The sequence below is a fragment of the Micromys minutus genome (assembly GCF_963924665.1).
Source record: "Micromys minutus genome assembly, chromosome: 4".
Taxonomy (NCBI): domain Eukaryota; kingdom Metazoa; phylum Chordata; class Mammalia; order Rodentia; family Muridae; genus Micromys; species Micromys minutus.
Genome location: NC_137973.1, coordinates 55,493,531 through 55,502,120, shown reverse-complemented (window position 1 = coordinate 55,502,120; position 8,590 = coordinate 55,493,531). Strand labels below are relative to the sequence as shown.

Sequence of the window (8,590 nt, the reverse complement as noted above, 5' to 3'; positions counted from 1 at the left end):
CTTAGCTGGAATAATGGCTTTAGTCTGTCAGTGTCCTATCTGAGGTGAACAGCTGTTTGTTTACTGTTCCCTAGGTGTCTTACTCACTGTTCTATTTCTGTAAAGAAACACCATGACCAAAGCAAGTCTACGAAGAAACTGCTTATTGGCAGTTGCTTCTAGTTTCAGGGAGTCAGTCCATTATTATCATGGCCAGGAACATGGCGGCACACGTGGTGCTGGAACCGTAACTACATCCCGATTCACAGGTCAAGAGAAAGTGCATGAGAAGGGAGAAAGAGAGAGGTAGGGAGGGAGAGAGAGAAGGATGGGGAGACATACACAAACACAAACACACACAGAGTGAGAGTGAGAGCTTGACTTAGTCTGATCTTTTGAAAACACAATGGCCACCCCAAATGACAGACTTACACCAATAAGACCACACTTTCTAATCTTTGTAATTTTTTTAAGTGGTGCCACTGCCTAGTGACTAAGCACTCTATGGGGCCATTGTTATTTTCCAGGATAAAGCATAGAACAAATGGTGAACTCGATGTATTATTTGTAATGATATGTATATGAATGTTCGCATGCATGTATGTGTTTGAATGCCCTAGTGCTTTCTAAGTTTTTCCTCTGTATGCTTAAAAAATAATAAACACTACAATAAAAGATAGTTTTATTTTTCCTTTTAAAACTTCGTTTCTTGGGTTGGAGAGATGGCTCAGTGGTTAAGAGCACTGACTGCTCTTCCAGAGGTCCTGAGTTCAAATCCCAGCAACCACATGGTGGCTCACAGCCATCTGTAATGAGATCTGATGCCCTCTTCTGGTGTGTCTGAAGACAGAAACTGTGTACTTATATCAAATAAATAAATCTTTAAAAATAAAAATCTTCTTTTCTCACCTATCACTTGGCTAGGACCTTCACTCTGTTGTTGCATAAAAGAAAGTAGATATTCCTTTCTATTGTTGAACATAGAAGAAAGTCATTCAGACAGTGACCATTGAGTATGGTTATATTATTATGTGTGGTATATAAATTAAACGGAATTTAATGTAAAATTATTTCCACTAGCCTAGAGCAGTGATTGCTTCTAGAATCAATCAATCAGAACAGTGATTCTATAGGATGCTAGTGCTTTATGGTGGCTAGTTCTATGTCAACTTGATAAAAACCAGAGTCATTTGGAAAGAGGGAACCTCAGCTGAGAAAATGAATGCCCCCATTGGCCTTTGGGAAACCTTGTGGTACATTTTCTTGACTGAAAATTGATGTGGGAGGGCCCAGCTCACTGTGGGTGGAGCTATTTTTGTGCTGTTGATCCCAAATGATAGAAGAAAGCAGGGCAAACTAGCCAAAAGAGAGCAAGTCAGTAAGCAGCATTCCTCTATGACCTCTACATCAGCTCCTGCCTCTAAGTTCCTGCTCTGTTTGAGTCCCTACCCTAACTTCCTTCAGTGATGGACTGTCACCTTGAAGTGTAAGCTGAAATAATCCCTTCCCTAAATTGCTTCTGGTCATTATGTTTTATCATGACAATACAAATCCTAACTAAGACACAGTTGCCCTATGAAAAAGAAAGAAAAAGTGCATTTGGGAAATGCTAGCTCATAGTTAGGCAAATTTCTCCCAGCAGAATATATAAGAGCAGATACTATGACTGACTTTCTAAGAGTGAGGTATTGTACTTATCTGTCAAGAATATCTTGTGATGCTAATTTTCTATTTTACTTCAAGTCAGTGGTTCTCAACCTTCCTAATGCTGCAACTTTTTAATATAGTTCCGCAAGTTGTGGTGACCCTCAACTGTAAAGTTATTTTCATTGCTACTTCATAACTAATTTAGCTGCTGTTATGAATCATAATGTAAATATTTTTAGAGATAGAGGTTTGTTAAAGGGGTTGTGACCCACAGGTTGACAGCCACTGCCTTTAGATTTTTTTCTTTCCCCATGAATTTTCATTAAATGTCTCTGGCATGTTATCATTATTTTTAAAAGGCTAGAACCAGAGGGATCAACCAGAAACAAAGAGATATGCTGCTAGAAAAGGTCATTTTTGCATATGTTGTGAACTTTCTGAAAGGAAAAAAATAGAATTGATATATGAGATACTTTTTGGTTTTTGGTTGGGTTGGTTGGTTGGTTGGTTGGTTTGGTTTTCTAAAGAGGATTTTACTCTGTAGCCTTGGCTATCTTGGAATTTACTCTGTAAACCAGACTGACCTTAAACTCAGAGATCTGCCCACCTCTGCCTCCCAAGTGCTGGAATTAAAGGAATATGCCACCAAACCCCATGATATCTGTACTGGCTGGTTTTGTGTCAACTTGACACAAGCAGGAGTTATCACAGAGAAAGGAGCCTCAGTTGGGGAAATGTCACCATGAGATCCAGCTGTAAGGCATTTTCTCAACTAATGATCAATGGGGGAGGGCTCAGCCCATTGTGGGCTGGTAGACCTGAGTTCTATAAGATAGCAAGCTGAGCAAGCCAGTGGAAGCAAGCCAGTAAGTAACATCCCTCCATGACCTCTGCATCAGTTCCTGCTTCCTGACCTGCTTGAGTTCCAGGCCTAACTTCCTTTGGTGATGAACAGCGATGTGGACGTGTAAACTGAATAAACCCTTTCCTCCCCAACTTGCTTCTTGGTCATGTTTTGTGCAAGAATACAAACCCTGACTAAGACAGAGGGGTCAAGGACACTATAAGAAGACCTACAGAGTCAACTAACCTGGGACCATGGGGGCTTACAAAGACTGAACCTCTAACCAAAGCACGTGCATGAACTAGACCTATGCCCCCTACACACATGTAGCAGATGTGCAGCTTGGTCTACATGTGGGTCCCCCAACAACTGGAGCAGGGGCTGTCTCTGACTTGAACTCTGTTGCCTGCCTTTGGATCTCTTTCCCTTAGGCAGGCTGCCTTGTCTGGCCTCCGTGGGAGAGGGTGCCTTAGTTCTGATGAAACTTGGTGTGCCAGGGCAGGTTAGTATGGGGAAAATCCCCTCTCTAAAAGAAACAGGGAAGTGAGGGAATGGGAGAAGGGGGATGGGAAAATGGGACTGGGAAGAGAGGAGGAAGGGGAGCTGCAACCAGGATGTAAAGTTAATAAATAGGTAAATTAATGGGGAAAGCTACTTAAAGACATAGAGAACAAGGGCAACTTCTACACCACTAAGGACCACTATTATTCGATTGCTCCACAGGTGCTGCCTGTGCCCTCAGCTACTCACTGCCTAACCCTACTTGCCCTTTAGGGTTGTGGTGCAGAGTCAGTGACACAAACTCTGGGAGCAGTAAGAAATGCTGCAGCAAGTGCAGCTGAACACACGGCTGTAATACTCTCTACCCGTGCCCCAGTGGTCCCAAGAAACCATCTCTTCTAAACTTCAGTTCCCAATTGGCTGGCATTGTCTGCATCAACAGTCCTTGGTCTTGAAGGTTTTCAGTTAGGTCCTCCTTTAGGAGGCAGCTTTGTGCTCGTGCAACCCCTGTATTTATTCAGAGGCAGCTGTGCCATTCCTCCTACATTTCCATCTTTCGTTTTTAGATTTTTGACAGCCTGGTGGGAGCTGGGCTATCCTTGCCTTGACGTTGCTGAACCCACCTTGGCGGATTTTTCGGCATAGTACATAGGGTTGATTTTTCTTTTCTCTTGATTTGTCTATGGACAAGACTGAGATTTCTGGTACTTCCTTCTGTTTGTGCCTAGATGTCTACGTTTCCAAAAACAGCCACTAGCTCTGCCCTAGACATTGACTACCTACTGTGAACTTTTCCAACAGGACTTTTTTTTTCCTTCTCAAACTTATTATAAAAAAAGAATTGATTAAAAGATAATGGAATAGTATAAGCCATGTATCCCTAACTTCCCATTATAAATGTGTTGATCCTTACCTTTTATCTGACCCAATACTAGTCCATCTCTTGGTTACCACTACCTTTCACAAGATAGATTCTACTATGTCCTTTTCAAAGACCATGCAATAAATATTAGTTTCAAAACTCATCAAGGGGAAGCAAGAGAAATATATACTGATGCAGAAGGAATTCTCTGCTGTTTTTAGATTTTTGAGTCTTTAATGCATTTGGAGTGGATTCTCATACAAGGCGATGGATGAGCCTAACTTCATCCTTCTGCGTGTCCACATCTGCTTAGGGGAGCACTGGGAGAGCATTGCTTCCTATCTGTCTCTATTTGAAATATATGTGTTCAAATAGCCACTTACACCTTTTACTCTCCAGCACCAACAAACCCTGGCTTTTGTCTGTGTGTGCACATTGCTGAGTGTGTGAGCGCATGTGCACACTATGGCACTCGTGTGGCGGTCAGAGGACAATCTCAGATGTCAGTCTTCATTATGCACCGTGTTTAGGACAGGCTGGCACTTTTGCTGCTCTGTGTGCTAGGGGAGCTGGTATGAAAGAAAACTTCTGCAGATTCTGGTGTCTCTAACTCCTCCTTAACAGAGATGCACTGAAATTATTCTGCTTTACAAAGGAACACAGAGACTTGTGTCTGGTTTTTATGTGGGTCTAAGGATTTGAACTTGGGTCATCATGTTTGTGTGGCCAGCTTTTTTAGCCACTGAGCTACCTCTCCAGTTCCTAAAGTTTTATAACTCACTATAATGTATTCATACACTGCAATAATATAATTCAATTTTATCATTAGTAGAATTAGTAGATAGATGTTATACAATATTGTTTGAAGTTTTGAGTTGTTTGGGGTGTGTTTGTTTGGCCTTAAGAAGAAATACTGCGAACCATGATTTCTGGTGTGCTTTCTTAGGCTACTGTGCCCTCCTGCCTGCCAGTCATCACTAGGTATGAGACTTGTGCAAGCCACCAAGGCCATACAGCCAATCAGGACAACTCTGAGCTTTCCTAGAATTCCTTCATCTCATGGGAAAGAACAAAGAGGGAAACAAACATCTTTGTATTAGAGGGATGAGGGCAGTTCGAATGTTAAACTTGTGAACATGATAACACTGTTTAGAAAGTCATGGAATTACCAACTTCTCAGATTATTAAAAGAATTCAGTATTTTATGCTGAAGTAGAGCAGACAAGAAATATCTGTTGTATATGTATATATTTACATAAATTTAGGAATCGCCTTGGAGACTCATTATCTTAAAGAGACTAATGTGCAACAGATTAATCCCTATGACAAAATTTTCATTTTTAAAATGGATTTTCAAATTTGATTGCTGTGAGGATAAGAGAGATGTTCTGTGTCTTCAGTTTGCCAATCTTTATTTTAATAGTAAAAGCGTTGGTAGGTAGTTTGGAGCTAGAGGCAGGTTCTGTCCTGTTGTATAAATTGAGGCCACCAGGCCAGGTCAATTTTGGGCAGTCAATGGAGCAGACTGATATTTATAAATAAGCAATTTTCCAGTTCATTCTTTTTGATTTTATGTAACATATTTCAATAAACTCTGACAATATCAGAAGTTCACAGTCTCTGTCATGGTTTAGGGATATGATGAGGGGTTTAACCAACCATCTTTTCTTTGATCAGCTATAGTTTCATGGGGAAAGCTAATTTCAAACATATGTAGCACTGTGTTAGTAATAAAATCCCAAGACTGTGAGATCATATAACAGGGAGAAATCTAATCTAATACTAAGGAATGCCTCTTAAAGTGATATTTAAATTGATAGGTGAAAAATATGAAGTTAATCATGTAACATGAAGAAAGCATTACAGGAATCAAGTATGTGGCATATGAAGAAAGCAGTACAGGAATGAAGAACATGTGTCAAGACCTAGTATGATACTATATTTAATAAGTTCAAAGAACAGAAAGGAGCCTTTGTAAAAAGATCAAGAAGGAGAACCTGAGGAGACTGCAGTCGTTGGTAAGTGTTGGCTTATGCATGGCTTATGCAAAGATTTTAATTTTGTTCTAAGAGTGATGGGATTCATAAAAGTATTTTGAATCAAAGTAATATGATTAAAATTGACTTTCCAAAAGTTCATTTGGGCTGTTCCTTGGCATAAAGATTTCAAGAGGCAAAGGATGGATGTGGAAAACCTATTACAAAGTCCAGGCCAAGAGACGTTGGTGATGTTACACAAGGATGCTGTTCACCATTGCCTGTGGCTCCCTGGGGATCCTGAACATCCTTTCATGGGTCAGCAAATGTTGCTTCTGTTGCAATTCTTTGTTCCTACATTGCTTTGCTATTTTCAGTGGTGACACAAAAGCCATCATTTCAGAGATTAGCCTGAACTGATGTGGAGGTGATGAACCTCCCTAGAGAGTCATTAAAGTCTCTTTAATATTCTCTCTGAGAATATCACTTAAATATACAAGGAGACACGGTATATACCAAGTATATAAAGAAAACCATTTTCTCCTCTGACTCCTCCTGACATCCCCTCTAGCAGGTCCCTCCCACCTCATGTCACTGTTGCCATCTTAGTCTTCTTTTTCTCTCCCTCTTCCTCCTCCTCCTCTTCCTCTTCTCCTCTTTCTCTTCATCTACTTCTCCTATATTTTTAAACCCAATAATTCAAATTAATGTTGCATATGCATGCATTTGTTTAGAGCCATACATTGTAGTCTCTTAACATATTCTCAATGAAAAGTTTCGAGTTATTATTAAAGTTATTCTTGACAAAGCAGAAACATTTATTTGTTTTAATAAATTCCATTCCTGAGAAAAAAACCTACACCTTTTTATTGAAGATTACTTTTTCTTTTTTTTCCTTTTTTTTTTTGAAATTTAAAGAAAACATTTATTGAAGATCTGAAAAACAACTCCTACAAGATTGACTTTTCCATAAAACTGTAGCTACACGATGCATTGCGTCTACCATGTTAAAACGTGCATTAGACACAAATACAAAAAACATGAAAACAAGCCACCATTCTTTAACAATTGAGCAAAGATAAAATGCTAAGGAACAACATGGATGATTTGCAAAGGATGGGCTCTTTAAGCACCATTTTTAAAAAAAGAGCACAGATGGATGAGTGTTTAGTTACAGACTCTGAAGTGAACCTTTGGCACTAGGAATCAGAGCATTTTGTCATAGAGCATTGACACATATTATAAAAGTGCGTAGTGTCAAAGGAACAGAACCACCAGCATTCAAAAGTGCTTCGTCAACTAGGCAAACCCTCTACAGCATGTCTCTCTGTTGTCCATCACTGATACACTGGTAGGAACTTTAAAATAAAAAAAAAGAAAAAGAAAAAAAGAAAAAAGGAGCAGTTACTCCTTTTATTTTCTCTGTTTAAACAGAAAACAAATATCAACTCTGTTATACACTAATGGTCTTCAAAGTATATCATTTGTACAAGAGAAGGACTAAGAACCAAACTGTTTACAGAGACCCAAGCACAAGTGAGAGAGAGCACACCCCTCACACTGCTTTCAGATGGTACTCGGGAGGAGCCACTTCATAATCACGGGCACTGAACAAAGTTGCAGAATTCTTCGCCAGGTACTTGAGGAAATCATGTAGATAGTTAAGTAATAAAGCAAGGCTTTTCTCCTCTAAAGGTGTATAGGCCAACATCGCTCCAATTCGCACAAATAATCTCAGTAAATGTGGCGCTCCATACACCTGGGACATGGGTGCATCGGGGTGATCGGCCAGAATTTCAGCGTACTGAGGTCTCTCAAATTTGTGGAGCAGCTGAGTGCCCAACATTACATTGAAGTACTCCTTTATCCCTGCCACAACCTCATTAACAGCATACTCCTTATTATCTGTATTTCCTCATAATCCTCCAAAATGGAATCCACATTCTTCTTGGCAGGAAGATAAAAAAGCTGCTTTTGTCTGGTGATTAAGTCCCAGTCATCCACAAGCCACAGTTTCAGCTCTTCAGGAATCTTCACTTTAACTTCAACTCTGTTCATAAATGTTTCTTCCTTTTCAACAGTAGGATCTACCCGGGCTCTCTTCTTCCTAGGAGGCTGAGGTGTATCACTGGTACTGCCACCATCTCCATTTCCAGGTGTTTTCTGCTTGTTCTTTTTTGTTTTCACTTCAACGTTTTTCTGTTGCAGACCAGTTGTCTTCTTCCCTGGAGCAGCCCCTCTCATCCTGCCCTCTGCATATTGTTCCTGATTGGCCTTGTGAAGTTCTCGCTGTTTCTGCAAATTGGTATCTACGTATTTGAGTACTCTGCTTTCTGGCACTCATTCATCCCAATTTTTATTCCAACCACTGTAATGGATAAAGTACTTCACTTGTTTGTCCTTTATGGCAACCTTTACACACTTTGCTGCATAAAGAAGAGGCCCATGAAAGCACAGCACTCGCTCGCCCTCCTGGAATTTAGGCTTCGGGTCCTGCTTGGGCGCCATTTATAAGTGATTCGCCGCCTCCTCCTTCTCCCACCACCCCCAACTACCGCCCCCTACTCTCTACCCCACCCAATTTCAAGATTACGTTTTCAAACCATATATTCTAATCACAATTTCTCCTCCCAGGAATTACCTCCTCACCACTTTAACTCCACACCTTTGCTTCTATCTCTTTAGAAAACATAAATAAATAAATAAATAAATAAATAAATAAATAACAATGATGAAAAAGAAAACACATTCACACACACAAAAACACAAAATCAGAAACCA

At 40.1% G+C, this 8,590-nt stretch overlaps 1 pseudogene across 1 annotated transcript; it reads right to left on the bottom strand.

The window, feature by feature from the left end:
- Nucleotides 1-7,364: 7,364 nt before the first annotated feature.
- Nucleotides 7,365-8,317, bottom strand: LOC308419649 (mortality factor 4-like protein 1; annotated as a pseudogene). The gene has a single exon. The product of its transcript is annotated as a mortality factor 4-like protein 1 (transcript).
- Nucleotides 8,318-8,590: the final 273 nt, after the last annotated feature.